The sequence below is a fragment of the Phoca vitulina genome, unplaced genomic scaffold, assembly GCF_004348235.1.
Source record: "Phoca vitulina isolate PV1807 unplaced genomic scaffold, GSC_HSeal_1.0 scaffold4, whole genome shotgun sequence".
In the NCBI taxonomy this organism is placed as follows: domain Eukaryota; kingdom Metazoa; phylum Chordata; class Mammalia; order Carnivora; family Phocidae; genus Phoca; species Phoca vitulina.
The window spans coordinates 68,242,528-68,258,470 of record NW_022589707.1 but is presented as its reverse complement, the minus strand read 5'-3'; positions in this window follow the sequence as shown (position 1 = coordinate 68,258,470).

Sequence of the window (15,943 nt, the reverse complement as noted above, 5' to 3'; positions counted from 1 at the left end):
CTATGATTATTTTTTTTTTTATAGTATATATGCTTCATCATAAAATACAGCAAAAAATGCCTGAGGATTCCCACCTTATATGAGCTGTCATAACCATGGGTACAGAAAACTGGAAAATACAGAATTGACTTGTTGATTTCTTTCTTTTTTAAATTATTTTTAAAAAATTATTAACATATAATGTATTACTTATTTCAGGGGTACAGGTCTGTGATTCATCAGTCTTACACAACACACAGCGCTCACCACAACACATACCCTCCCCAGTGTCCATTTGTATTGAACAGAATGTTAGGCAAGGGGCAGTAGCTTTTTACTTCTTCAGCTAATTACATGTCACTTTGTAGGAAACACAGAGAAAAGGAAGTGAACCTTACACACAGCAAGTGGAGGGAACAATACTTGGAATGCTAACAAGAAAGCTGCAGGATGAGGTGGCCAGTGTCAACAAGTGTATCACATTGCCCAGTTACATTCACTGTCCCCATCCAGCAGCTTCAGTAATGCAGGGATTCAGGGGGGAAATTGCACCTGAGAAAGATTCACAATGATTATAGGAACGGTGGGCAGTGGGAAAGATTTGCTAGGAAACAGGTGTGCAGTCAGCCTGGGTTGCTGGTAACAAGGTGAGAGAACAAGAGAGGAAAGAAAGGTTTCCTACAGGGATTTGTGTGGAACAGTGGATAGCAGCCCCAAGAGATGCTGGAACCCATTTTGTGTTCTAAGAACTTCACAAGTTTCCTGTGGTGGGTGGTAAATCCTGCTCACACTATGACAGCTTCAGCTCCCCTTGGGATTTCTGCCCAGCAGCAGACATGGTCATGATGAGTCCTGCTTTGGGACTCCTGGTAAAGCTCACTGGGAGTTTCTCAGAACTATAAAGTAAGTAGGGATGATGGAGCTCAGAGAGTAATCATTTTATTTCCCAGAGAACTCTGAAGCCTACCTGGGGTTTGCATGATTAATCCTCGCATGATTGAGAACACATATCAGGTGCAGAAGTAGGTTCCTAGACCTTCTCATGAGCGCTCCAACTATACTACTCTGTTTCATCCCACATTATCTGGATTACAATGGTCCTGCTATAGTCTTGAGGTTTTCCACGGCTATTCTGAAATCTATTTATGAAGGTTCATCATTTATTCAAGAATATTGTATAGTCAGGGCCCCTGGGTGGCTCAGTTGGTGAAACAGCTGACTCAGTTTTAGCTCAGGTCACGATCTCAAGGTTGTGGGATCGAGCCCTGCAAGGGGCTCCACTCTGCGATCAGCGGGGAGTCTGTTTGTCCCTCTCCCTCTGTTCCTCCCCCAACTTGCTCTCTCTCTCTCTCTCAAATAAATAGATAAATAAATCTTTAAAAAAAAGAATATTATATTCTCATCAGCAAAATCTTTCTGGAAAAATGATGGCCCTAAAATCTAGATGGTTTTGTCCACCAAGAACAGTCTCAGAACCAGGAAGAGACGCAGGACGCACCTCAGACATTCTTGGTACTATATATGAAATATATTTGCCTCAATAAAGCAAGAAGACAATGTTGAGTACAAGTTGATACACTACTGTGTAAACACTAACGTGATAGAGTATCTTTAAGCTTTTAAAAAGATACTAAAGTATCTTTAATCTTAGTGCTCCAAAAATACTTTATTTTTACTGATATAAAAGCAGGTCATTTTTTTCCTCCTCTACTCTTTTTTTTTAATTGAAGTGTGGTTGACACACAGTATTACATTATTTTCAGGTGTGCAACATAGTGAGTCCACGAGTCTACATGTTATGCTGTGCTCACCGCAAGTGTAGCTACCACCTGTCACCATACAATATTTATTACCATATCACTGACTCTACTCCCTACGCTGTACCTTTCATCCTCTCTAGGTCCATCCATATTGTCACAAATGGCAAAATCTCATTCTTTTTTATGGCTGAGTAGTGTTCGTGTGTGTGTATATGTGTGTGTGTGTATTTATCTTCTTTATTCTTTCATTTATGATGGACACTTAGGTTTCTTCTATATCTGGGCTATTATAAATAATGTTGCACTAAACATAGGGGTGTATGTATCTTTTTGAATTAGTGTTTTTTGTATGTTTTCTTTGGGTAAATACCCAGTAGTCAAATTAATGAATCATATGGTATTTCTATTAATTTTTTGAGGAACCTCCATACTCTTTTCCATAGTGGTTATACCAATTTACATGTGCACTAACAGTGTAGGAGAGTTCCTTTTTCTCTACATCCTCACCAACACTTAACATTTCTTGTCTTCTGGGGCACCTGGGTGGCTCAGTCGTTAAGCATTTGCCTTCAGCTCAGGTCATGATCCCAGGGTCCTGGGATGGAGCCCCGCATCGGGCTCCCCACTCTGCGGGAAGCCTGCTTCTCCCTCTCTCGCTCCCCCTGCTTGTGTTCCCTCTCTCGCTGTGTCTCTCTCTGTCAAGTAAATAAATAAAATCTTTAAAAAAAAAACAAAACATTTCTTGTCTTCTGATTCTAGTCATTTTGATGGGTGTGCGGTGATACCTCATTGTGGTTTTGATTTGCATTTCCCTGATGATGAGTGATGTTGAGCATCTTTTCATGTGCCTATCGGCCATCTGTACGTCTTCTTTGGAAAAATGTCTATTCAGGTCCAAGAGCAGGTCATTTGAAGTTTTGCCTAAAAACTTCATCAAGTTGTCAAATTTCTATTTCTCAGGAGAAAAGCTATTACTAAGGATTAAATGGAATATTTCCTCAAAAATATTTTGTATCAAGTAACAAACATAAGCATTAAATTTATAGTATTTAAACTCATTCATAAAACGCACTCTCCAAAATGTGGAAAAAGGCATCTTTCAGCGCCTTTCACTTTCCTGGAAAGTAGTAATGATAAGGAGCTGCATATTCCCTACAGTGCAAAGACTGCTACTTAAGGGAATCCTCTATGAAATGTATCGGAGAGGTTGCTCCTAAGGAAACTCGTAGTTCATCTTTGTGAGAATCCGTATTATCTAATTTGCCTAACTTCTGAATATGAAGTAATCAAGAAATGGAAGCCAGCTGTCTTTCAGGTCAGGTGGGACAGCCCAAAGGACACAGACCATAACCTAAGTAGAACATTCACAACGCTTCATAGAAAGATCCCTATCCTGATAAATACTTTTATATTTTTTGTCTTTTGCAGTGCAGGAACTATAACAATAATGTAGTGGGCACTGGGAGTGCCTCGTAAGCAACAAGCTCTCTCTCTCTCTCTCTTTTCCTTCAGTAATGAATTCCTTCTTGAAAAGGCAAGCCTCTTTTTTGGTTCTCCCTCTTCACAGCTTATCACTCACTTTGCTACACTTTCTAAAACACTTTCTAGGGGCGCCTGGGTGGCTCAGTTGGTTAAGCGTCTGCCTTCGGCTCCGGTCATGATCCTAGGGTCCTGGGATTGAGCCCCGTATCAGGCTCCCTGCTCAGCGGGGAGCCTGCCTCTCCCTCTGCCTGACGCTCCCCTTGCTTGTGTGCTCTTTATCTCTCTGATAAATAAATAAAAAATAAATAAAATAAATAAAACACTTTCTAGCATATAAGCCTACAGTGACTTTCTACTGACAAGAGAAATCTCGAAAGGCAATAGGATATAGCAGAAAGAGAGTAAGGGAATCTGCATTCTAGACCAGTGGCAGTGGAGGGGGAAATCAACCCGTTGAGGTCTTTGTCTCTTATTTTTAAAACAGGAGGTTGTAGTTCCAGCTTTCAAATTTTGCATTTTTTTCCTCTGTAGCATTCAAGGCTCTTCATCAATTAGCACCATCTATCCATCTCTCTCCCTCTGTGCATACCCAGTGTGAATCTTCCATCTCCGCTGGCTGCCGCATCATCCTCTACACACCTGTCAAACATTCTACTGTTATCACTTTCAGAATGAAAGCCCATCTTCCTTCCTCCTTACCAACTGATAGATTTCCTTGGTGGCCCATCTCTCCCAAATTTTCTCTGAGTTAGAGCTTATGATAATCTCACCCATGTGTTAAAATGCTGTGGTACTGGTATTTATGACCTGTACAACATCCCCTAGCACTCAATTTTTTATTTATTTATTTATTTATTTATTTATTTATTTATTTATTTATTTGAAACATTAAAATAATTTATTTGGCCAAATTAAAAGTAGAAAAAATTAGAAAAAACCCTATAAGAGCAAGTACATTATTGCTTTCAGTTTGGGAATAGTAAGAGAAACATGTTATCATGCATTTGTCCCATTTAATCCTCCTGTATGTGACCTGGCTTAACTTCCAGAGCCCCCTCTTCACTCCACTAAACATTTCTAGTGATGGCTGGGCTCCTCCAAAGACTCCCTGAAATGGTTATGGGTGTCAGGAAGTCAGATACAGTCTGGAGGCAAGAAAGACCCATCTGTCCTTTGGAATTGGTAGTTTCTTTCCCACCTCACTGAAGTTGGCATGACATCAAATGACAGGAAGGGATAATTTCCCTTTAATTTGGGTGGGTCTGAAGTCTCAGTGATTATGATCTATTGGGCTGAACTGTCCTGAACTTTCTGGTTTCCTTTTTTTTTTTTTTCATTGAGTACCCATCTCTCTTTTTTTTTTTATATTTTATTTTATTTATTTATGTTATGTTAATCACCATACATTACATCATTAGTTTTTGATGTAGTGTTCCATGATTCATTGTTTGCGTATAACACCCAGTGCTCCATTCAATACGTGCCCTCTTTAATACCCATCACCAGGCTAACCCATCCTCCTCCCCACCCCAGAACCCTCAGTTTGTTTCTCAGAGTCCATAGTCTCTCATGGTTCGTCTCCCCCTCTGATTCCCCCTCCTTCATTATTTCCTTCCTACTATCTTCTTCCTTTTTTTAACATATAATGTATTGTTTCAGAGGTACAGGTCTGTGATTCAACAGTCTTACACAATTCACAGCACTCACCATAGCACATACCCTCCCCAATGTCCATCATCCAGTGATCCCATCCCTCCCACCCCCCACCACTCCAGCAACCCTGTTTGTTTCCTGAGATTAAGAATTCCTCATATCAGTGAGATCATATGATACTTGTCTTTCTCTGACTGACTTATTTCGCTCAGCATAACCTCCAATTCCATCCACGTCATTGCAAATGGCAAGATTTCATTCCTTTTGATGGCTGCATAATATTCCATTGTATATATATAGCACATCTTCTTTATCCATTCATCTGCTGATGGACATCTTGGCTCTTTCCATACTTTGACTACTGTGGACATTGCTGCTATAAACATTGGGGTGCATGTGTCCGTTCGAATCACTACATTCGTATCTTTGGGGTAAATACCCAGTAGTGCAGTTGCTGGGTTGTATGGTAGCTCTATTTTCAACTTCTTGAGGAACCTCCATACTGTTTTCCAGAGTAGCTGCACCAGCTTGCATTGCAACTGCATTGCAACAGTGTAGGAGGGTTCCCCTTTCTCCACATCCTTGCCAACATCTGTTGTTTCCTGACTTGTTAATTTTAGCCATTCTGACTGGTGTGAGGTGGTATCTCATTGAGGTTTTGGTTTGGATTTCCCTGATGCCGAGTGATGTTGAGCACTTTTTCATGTGTCTGTTGGTCATTTGGATGTCTTCTTTGGAAAAATGTCTGTTCATGTTTTCTGCCCATTTCTTGATTGGATCATTTGTTCTTTGGGTGTTGAGTTTGATAAGTTCTTTATAGATTTTGGATACTAGCCCTTTATCTGATATGTCATTTGCAAATATCTTCTCCCATTCTGTCGGTTGTCTTTTGGTTTTGTTGACTGTTTCCTTTGCTGTGCAAAAGCTTTTTATCTGATGAAGTCCCAATAGTTCATTTTTGCCCTTGCTTCCCTTGCCTTTGGTGATGTTTCTAGGAAGAAGTTGCTGTGGCTGAGGTCGAAGAGGTTGCTGCCTGTGTTCTCTTTTAGGATTTTGATGGACTCCTGTCTCACATTGAGGTCTTTCAACCATTTGGAGTCTATTTTTGTGTGTAAGGAAATGGTCCAGTTTCATTCTTCTGCATGTGGCTGTCCAATTTTCCCAACACCATCTGTTGAAGAGACTGTCTTTTTTCCATTGGACATTCTTTCCTGCTTTGTCGAAGATTAGTTGACCATAGAGTTGAGGGTCCATTTCTGGGCTCTCTATTCTATTCCACTGATCTATATGTCTGTTTTTGTGCCAGTACCATACTGTCTTGATGATGACAGCTTTGTAATAGAACTTGAAGTCCAGAATTGTGATGCTACCAGCTTTGCTTTTCTTTTTCAACATTCCTCTGGCTATTCGGGGTCTTTTCTGGTTTCATACAAATTTCAGGATTATTTGTTCCATTTCTCTGAAAAAAGAACGTTTTTCCATTTCTTTGTGTCTTCCTCAATTTCTCTCATGAGTATTCTATAGTTTTCTGAGTACAGATTCTTTGCCTCTTTGGTTAGATTTATTCCTAGGTATCTTATGGTTTTGGGTGCAATTGGAAATGGGATCAACTCCTTAATTTCTCTTTCTTCTGTCTTGTTGTTGGTGTATATAAATGCTATTGATTTCTGTGCATTGACTTTATATCCTGACACTTTACTGAATTCCTGTATGAGTTCTAGCAGTTTTGGGGTGGAGTCTTTGGGGTTTTCCACATAAAATATCATATCATCTGCAAAGAGTGAGAGTTTGACTCCTTCTTTGCCAATTTGGATGCCTTTTATTTCTTTTTGTTGTCTGATTGCTGTGGCTAGGACTTCTAGTACCTTGTTGAATAGCAGTGGGAATAGTGGACATCCCTGCCGTGTTCCTGACCTTAGGAGGAAAGCTCTCAGTTTTTCCCCATTGAGAATGATACTTGCTGTGGGTTTTTCATAGATGGCTTTTATGATATTGAGGTATGTACCGTCTATCCTTATACTCTGAAGAGTTTTGATCAAGAAAGGATGCTGTACTTTGTCAAATGCTTTTTCTGCATCTATTGAGAGGATCATATGGTTCTTGTTCTTTCTTTTATTAATGTATTGTATCACATTGATTGATTTGCGGATGTTGAACCAACCTTGCAGCCCAGGTATAAATCCCACTTGGTCATGGTGAATAATCCGTTTAATGTACTGTTGGATCCTATTGGCTAGTATTTTGGTGAGAATTTTTGCTTCCATATTCATCAGGGATATTGGTCTGTAATTCTCCTTTTTGATGGGGTCTTTGTCTGGTTTTGGGATCAAGGTAATGGTGGCCTCATAAAACGAGTTTGGAAGTTTTCCTTCCATTTCTATTTTTTGGAACAGTTTCAGAAGAATAGGTATTAATTCTTCTTGAAATATTTGGTAGAATTCCCTGGTAAGCCATCTGTCCCTGGGCTCTTGTTTGTTGGGAGATTTTGGGTTACTGCTTCAATTTCCTTAGTGGTTATAGGTCTGTTCAGGTTTTCTATTTCTTCCTGGTTCAGTTTTGGTAGTTTATACATCTCTAGGAATGCATCCATTTCTCCCAGATTATCTAATTTGCTGGCATATAGTTGCTCATAACATGTTCTTATAATTGTTTGTATTTCTTTGGTGTTGGTTGTGATCTCTCCTCTTTCATTCATGATTTTATTTATTTGGGTCATTTCTCTTTTCTTTTTGGTAAGTCTGGCCAGGCATTTATCAATCTTGTTAATTCTTTCAAAGAACCAGCTCCTAGTTTCATTGATATGTTCTACTGTTCCTTTGGATTCTATTTCATTGATTTCTGCTCCAATCTTTATTATTTCTCTTCTCCTGCTGGGTTAGGCTTTATTTGCTGTTCTTTCTCCAGCTCCTTTAGGTGTAGGATTAGGTTGTGTATTTGAGACCTTTCTTGTTTCTTGAGAAAGGCTTGTATTGCTATATACATTCCTCTTAGGACTGCCTTTGCTGCATCCCAAAGATTTTGAACAGTTTTGTTTTCATTTTCATTTGTTTCCATGGATTTTTTAAATTCTTTAATTTCCTGGTGGACCCATTCATTCTTTAGTAGGATGCTCTTTAGCCTCCATGTATTTGAGTTCTTTCCGAGTTTCCTTTTGTGATTGAGTTCTAGTTTCAAAGCATTGTGGTCTGAAAATATGCAAGGAATGATCCCAATCTTTTGGTACCAGTTGAGACCTGATTTGTGACCTAGGATGTAATCTATTCTGGAGAATGTTCCATGGGCACTAGAGAAGAATGTGTATTCTGTTGCTTTGGGATGGAATGTTCTGAATATATCTGTGAAGTCCATTTGGTCCAGTGTGTCATTTAAAGTCTTTATTTCTTTGTTGATCTTTTGCTTAGATGATCTGTCCATTCCAGTGAGGGGGTTGTTAAAGTCCCCTATTATTATTGTATTGTCGATGTGTTTCTTTGCTTTTGTTATTAATTGGCTTATATAATTGGCTGCTCCCATGTTAGGGGCATAGATATTTACAATTGTTAGATCTTCTTGTTGGATAGACCCTTTAAGTAGGATATAGTGTCCTTCCTCATCTCTTATTATAGTCTTTGGTTTAAAATCTAATTTGTCTGATGTAAGGATTGCCACCCCAGTTTTCTTCTGGTGTCCATTAGCATGGTACATGGTTTTCCACCCCCTCACTTTCAATCTGGGGCTGTCTTTGGGTCTAAAATGAGTCTCTTACAGAAGCATATCTATGGGTCTTGTTTTTTTTTCCAATCTGATAGCCTGTGTCTTTTCATTGGGGCATTTAGCCCATTTACATTCAGGGTAACTATTGAAAGATATGAATTTAGTGCCATTGTATTGCCTGTATGGTGACTGTTACTGTATATTGTCTGTGTTCCTTTCTGGTCTATGTTGCTTTTAGGATCTCTCTTTGCTTAGAGGACCCCTTTCAATATTTCTTGTAGGGCTGGTTTCGTGTTTGCAAATTCCTTTAGTTTTTGTTTGTCCTGGAAGCTTTTTATCTCTCCTTCTGTTTTTAATGACAGCCTAGCTGGATGTAGTATTCTTGGCTGCATATTTTTCTCGTTTAGTAGTCTGAATATATCATGCCAGTCCTTTCTGGCCTGCCAGGTCTCTGTGGATAGGTCTGTTGCCAGTCTAATGTTTCTACCATTGTAGGTTACAGACCTCTTGTCCCGAGCTGCTTTCAGGATTTTCTCTTTGTCTCTGAGACTCATAAGTTTTACTATTAGATGTCGGGTGTTGACCTATTTTTATTGATTTTGAGGGGGGAATCTCTGTGCCTCCTGGATTTTGATGCCTGTTTCCTTCCCGAAATTAGGGAAGTCCTCTGCTATAATTTGCTCCAATATACCTTCTGCCCCTCTCTCTCTTTCTTCTTCTGGGATCCCAATTATTCTAATATTGTTTCATCTTATGGTATCACTTATCTCTCGAATTCTGCCCTCATGATCCAGTAGTTGTTTATCTCTCTTTTTCTCAGCTTCTTTATTTTCCATCATTTGGTCTTCTATATCACTAATTCTCTCTTCTGCCTCACTTGTTGTAGCAGTTAGAGCCTCCATTTTTTATTGCACCTCATTAATAGCCTTTTTTATTTCGACTTGGTTAGATTTTAGTTATTTTATTTTTCCAGAAAGGGTTTCTCTAATACCTTCCATGCTTTTTTCAAGCCCAGCTAGTGTCTTTATAATCGTCATTCTGAACCCTAGTTCCAACATCTTACTAATGTCCGTATTGATTAGGTCCCTGGCAGTCGGTACTGCCTCTTGTTCTTTTTTTTTGAGGTGATTTTTTCCGTCTTGTCATTTTGTCCAGAGGAGAATAGATGAATGAGAGAACAAAATGCTAACAGGGTAACAATGACCCCAGAAAAATATACACTGAACAAATCAGAAGAGACCTGAAACCAGGGGAAAAGAAAGGGAAAGAAAGAAAAAGAAAGAGATGAAAAAAAAAAAAAAAGAATATGACCAAATATGATCAGGCTGGTAAATAGATCAGTGCCACACACTAGATTTTGGGCATATTTTGGTATGTTAGAAGAAACTGCCTCCCAAAATTTTGAAGAAAGAAAAGCTTATATATGTACAAAAATAAGGGTAAATACGATGAAGGTAAATACATGACTGTAAAGATGAAAATTATAGAAGATTTTATAAAAGGAATTGATAGATAAGAAGGTGGTTGAAAAAAAGAAAGAAGAGAAATTAAAAAAAGAAGGGAGAGAATGTGATCAGGCAGGAGAGTAGAACAAAGCCATACACTAGAGATTTAGGGTATATTTTGGTCTGTTAGAAGCAAGTGTATCCCAAAATTTTAAAGAGAGAACAACTTATATATATATATATATATATATATACCAAAAATAAGGTTAACTACTATGAAGGGATAGAATATGACTCTAAAAATGAAAAATAAAAAAGATTTTTAAAAAAAGGGATTGATAAGATGTTGGTTGAAAAAGGGAAAAAGAAAAACTCAAAAGAAAAAAAAAGAAAAAGAAAATTTTAAAAATTAACTTCGAAAGACTAAGAATCAGGGGGAAAAGAGCCATGAATTCTATGTGCAGTATTCCCCTAGTGCTGGAGTTCTGCCATTCTCATTGATCGGTAAACTTGGACTTGGCTGGCTGTTCTTGCTGATCTTTTCGGGGAGAGGCCTGTTGCCGTGGTTCCCAAATGTCTTTGCCGGAGGCGGAATTGCCCCGCCCTTGCAGGGGGCCAGGCTAAGGAATCTGCTGGGGTTTGCTCTGGGGAGCTTTTGTTCCCTGCAAGCTTTCCGTCCAGCTTTGGAGGCTGAGAGTGAAAATGGCGGCCTCCCAATCTCCGCCCTGGAGGAGCCGAGAACTCGGGGCCCCCTCCTCAGTGAGCCCCCAGAGAAAAGCAGTCACCTACTCCCATCTCCCTGGTCTCCGGCCACTCTCCGTGCTCATCTGGCCTGTGACCGAGTGTTTCTATCTCTGGCACATGACCCCGTCTGGAGTCCCCAAACGCAGCAGATCCCTGCGGTGTGCTCCTGTGCCGCTCCTCCCGGGGGAGGAAGGGGAGTCTCCCCGGATCTGCTGCTTGTTGGGTCCCTGCTGGAAGAGCAGTGGCCCGACTGTGCCATGGATCATGGTTTATGGCAACCCCGAGCTGAGAGCCCGCACCTCGGCTCTGTCTCTGCAGCCAGCTTCCCCGCTCTAATACCTGGGAGCTCTGCTGCACTCAGGCACCCCCGCTCTTTCTGTGACCCCGAGGGTCCTGAGACCACACTGTCCCACGAGGGTTCCACCCCCCGCTTAGCCACTGGAGCGACGTCCCTCAGCAGAGCAGACTTCTAAAAATTCTGATTTTGTGCTCCGCGGCTCTATCACTTGCCAGAAGCGACCAATGGAGGCCCCCTCCCCAGCCGTCTATCCTCCCAAATATCACCTCAGATTCACTTCTCCGCATGTCCTACCTTCCAGAAAGTGGTCACTTTTCTGTTCAGAGAGTTGTTGCTATTCTTTTCTTCGATCTCCTGTTGAGTTTGTAGGTGTTCAAAATGGTTTGATCCCTCTCTAGCTGAATTCCTGGGACTGGATGAAATCCGCCGTCTTGCTCCTCCCTGCCCTAGTACTCAATTTTTAAAAGACACATCATATTCTCTAGTTATTTTCACATGGACATTTGTTTCTGAACTCTTTAACTACATACACTTTTTCTCCCTCTTGGTTTTTCCTTTTCCATCCACCTCTCTTATTACACAGGATTTGAAAGTGCTTTCAACAAAAAAGGTAAGAAAATATTTATGTAGGACAAAGGACAACATGTGATCAAAGTTTTGCTGAGTTTCCTGTTAGCTATAGGGAAATCCAGTAAGTTATTTAAATTTCATTATCAGAAAGGAGGAACCATACCAAAGCTTTCCCTGAACTCAAACCTAAAAGAAAGTTTTAATGTGGGGCATAATAGAGGATATTGTAAGTGATGTAACACTACATTCTTAACATGTTTATAGCATATATCAAATTTCATGTGGTTGTTCCTTGAGACAGCCTCCAGTAAAGCTGAAGGCAAAACACTGACATAAAACTAGTGAAGATGATGCTTTAAAAAACTCATCTATAGTTCCCTGCAGAATTTTACACATTCTGTAGATGCTAAATAACGACTTGTTTTACCTCTTTAAGGGAACTTTCACATTACTGCTTCTTAAAACCTATTGATGGAAGTCTGTCATGTTTTTTTTCTTAGGGCACCTAAGTAATCAAAGAGAACTGGGGATGTAGAGAAAGCCAGCTCTCTAAATTCATAAAGTTTTAATCATTGGTTATCTATATGGTTTTATTTTTCCTCCACACACACAAAAAAAGTATCAGATTTAGAATTCCCACTGACAAGAAACAAGAATTTGGTTGTTAGGGGTGCCTGGGTGGCTCAGTCAGTTAAGCAACCGCCTTCAGCTCAGGTCATGATCCCTGGGTCCTGGGATCAAGCCCCACAATCAGGCTCCTTGCTCCTCGGGAAGCCTGCTTCTCCCTCTGCCTGCCGCTGTCCCTGCTTGTGTTCGCTCTCTCTGTGTCAAGAATAAATAAAATCTAAAAAAAAAAAAAAGAATTTGTTGTTAGGCTGAGAAGATACTGGTTACACTGCATTAGAAAAGATTTTGAGGTCGATCCTGGCCTTTGGCAGATCTCTCAGTACATTCAAGTACCAACCTAAGTCACTTTGGTTCCAAGGCCAAACAGCGTGGTTGAACCTCCTTCTTTTCACATATTTACTTAGACCAGGGTTTCTTAACCTCAGCACTATTGACATTTTGGGTCAGATAATTATTTTTGTTGGATATTTAACAGCATCTCTGGTCTCTCCCCACTAAATGTCAATAACACCTCCACTCACAGTTGTGATCATTGGAAGTATTTCCAAAAATATTTTGGTGCGCAAAATCACCCCATTTTGAAAACTATTGCTTTAGAATATGCTGAGACAGCTACCAGGTGGTACCAGCTAAGCCCCTTTATGGCTAGATTTAAGTTGTTAGGATAAGTTTGTATTGTCGTTTCTACACACTTTGTCTTAAAATTCCTGTTTGTATTCCTTTTGAAAATTTAAGTTTGTCTTCATTGAACTAAAAAGGGAACTTCCTTGATTTAGGTGGGGAATTCAGCACTTCAACGGACAGTAAGAGTTACCACAGAGAAGAACCCAAGGTACAAAATAAGGAGATACAGGGAGAGCTGCAGATGCTGAAGTTCTCTCTTAAAAAAACTCACTACTTTTTCTCCCTGAAATATCATATGATAGTTATATTTTCTTTGAAGCCTCATATAAACTTTCTCTTGAGCTCCAGATTTGTACACCCAAATAATTACTGAACACGGCCTCTGAATTTTCAAGACCACTCAACATCAACATAGTGCCTTTGAGCCAAGTTGGGAAGCCTGGCTGCAAATCACATGTGTCCTGTGAGCTTTAGGCTCACATGAGGTGATGTGCCCCGGAGGTATAACAAGACAGAAATAAAAATGAAAAGACAAAGATTGTTCCAGAGATCCTGTGAATTCAGAGAAAGAGAAAGCTTAAAGGAAAGCACAAATATACTAGTTGAGATGGGACATTTTATTATTTTTTTAAAAAATTTATTAATTTATTTGAGAGAGAGAGAGAGGACACAAGCAGGGGGAGGGGCAGAGGGAGAGGGAGAACCAGGCTCCCCGCTGCGCAGGGAGCCCAACACGGAAGTGATGCGGGGCTCTGCTCGATCCCAGGACCCTGAGATCATGACCAGAGCCGAAGGCAGCTGCTTAACTGACTGAGCCATCCAGGCGCCACAAGAGATGGGAGAGTTTAAAGATACTGAATGTATAGAATTCAAGTAAAGCTAGACAGGGACTGTCAGTACAGAAGAAATCAGTAGTCCTTAGAAGTTTCAACAAGGAACACATGGTTCCACTTGGCTCTAATAAAAAATGAAATTACTTCTTCAAAGAAGCATAGTAACCTTATGAGTTTGTGTTTGAAAAGTAACCAGTAACTGGAAAAAGAATAAGGAAAGGGATTTGTATTTAATTAATTTCACTACAATAGCGATCTTATTCATATACTGTGTATATCTCAAGTCGCTTATATGTTAATATGTTTAGATGACAAGGCTTTGAACCTTTTTAGCATGCTATTATGGGGGATGCTAAAGGGGGATGCTATTATGGGGGAAGGTAAGTTTGATATTTGGAGCAGAAATGGAAATCTTCCTTCAGCTTCTTTTTTCTTTTTTAAAGATTTTATTTATTTATTTGAGAGAGAGAGAGAGCACAATAGGGGGGAGTGGGAGAGGGAGAAGCAGACTCCCTGCTGAGCAGGTAGCCCGATGCAGGACTCGATCCCGGGACTCCAGGATCATGACCTGAGCCGAAGGCAGTTGCTTAACCAACTGAGCCACCCAGGCGCCCTTCCTTCAGCTTCTTGATATTAAAGATGGTAGTACAAACATCACACCATGCTTTGTTTGCCTCTGATTTGTAATATAAGGATTGTCAAGAATAAAAGGACAATAACTGATGCTTGATCCTGAGTATGTAAAACATAATTTCGTATCTCTTTGGCAATTCAGAAGGTACTTGAGATTATGCAACATTTCAGATCTTTATAAACATCAATTATCTTGGTATATACTAAACGTAAATTCCAATTATTTGTGCTTCCCATTTTTTTAAGTTCCATAATTACAAGGAAGTGTGACATAGCAGGTGACTTCATCTCATCTCATGGCTGACATAAAAATCCTTATAATAAAACTTTCAAAAAGTTCTTGGTAATTTTAAGTGTTAGTGTTTAGTCACAAGCATGATAGAAAAAAAACAAGCAAGGAAACAAAACAAAACAAAAAAATTGAAGCTCAGAGGAGTTGCAAATTGGTAAAAGTACTGTGATGAAAAAATACAGAATAACATGACACCTTCCCTTCTGTACAAACCCATAATGAAGTTCACTCTGTTTGGTGTATGGTATCCTTTCTAATAACTGAAGGATAGAAAAAAAAAAAAAAAACCATGCAGAATGATGGTTAAGTACCCAGAATTATTTTATTATTATTTTTTTAGATTATTTATTTATTTATTTGACAGAGAAAGAGAGAGAGCACAAGTAGGCAGAGCAGTAGGCAGAGGAAAAGGGAGAAGCAGGCTCCCTGCTGAGCAGAGAGCCCAATGCGGGGCTCTATTCCAGGACCCTGAGATCATGACCTGAGCCAAAGGCAGCCACTTAACTGACCGAGCCACCCAGGTACCCCAGAATTATTTTAAATAATACAATGCCTTCAATATACTTCAAAGAAAATATACATGTATTTTAATACACAAAGTACATTATAAGGTATGTATCAAAATATGAGGTATAAATATGGAATGCAAATTTAAAAAGACAAAATATTCAGTGTATTACAAAAAGGTAACAAATTAAAAGTCACTCTCAAAATCTGACATTTTCCTCTAAGCACTTAATGTTGATTGATAGACAATTTTTATATGTTAGTAGAACATTTCATATTGTTGATTATAAAAACACAACTAAAAATGGAAAAATATTCCTAAAACTAAAACAAGTTCAGGTTCAAATGTCAGTAAACATGATGAAATATAATCAGGGAGATCACGCACAATTCCATGGTAACCAGTTTTTCAAATGACTCTCAAGGTTAGATTCTTGTTTAGTGTACGTGCTGCCGAAGCGAGCACCAAAGTTAGATTCTTGATAATACTATTTGCCTTCTAGCCTACGGCCCGATGATTGGCCCTAACTGATGTTTTTCCTAGAGGGCTGACCACAGCACTTTCTTGGTAAACTATAGTTATTTAAAAACTAAATGGAATAAGACTGGTGTCCTTTTGAGGATACATATACATTATTTCTATTATCTTATTTCTCTTGTTTCTCTTATTCTTTGATCTGGGGAAAGATCCCCTAGATACCCGTTAACATGAATATTATGCCATATATAGATTATAAACCTAGTGTTATTAACAAATATTCACATTAAACTTCACATTTGTAAATACCTTTTTCTTCATAACA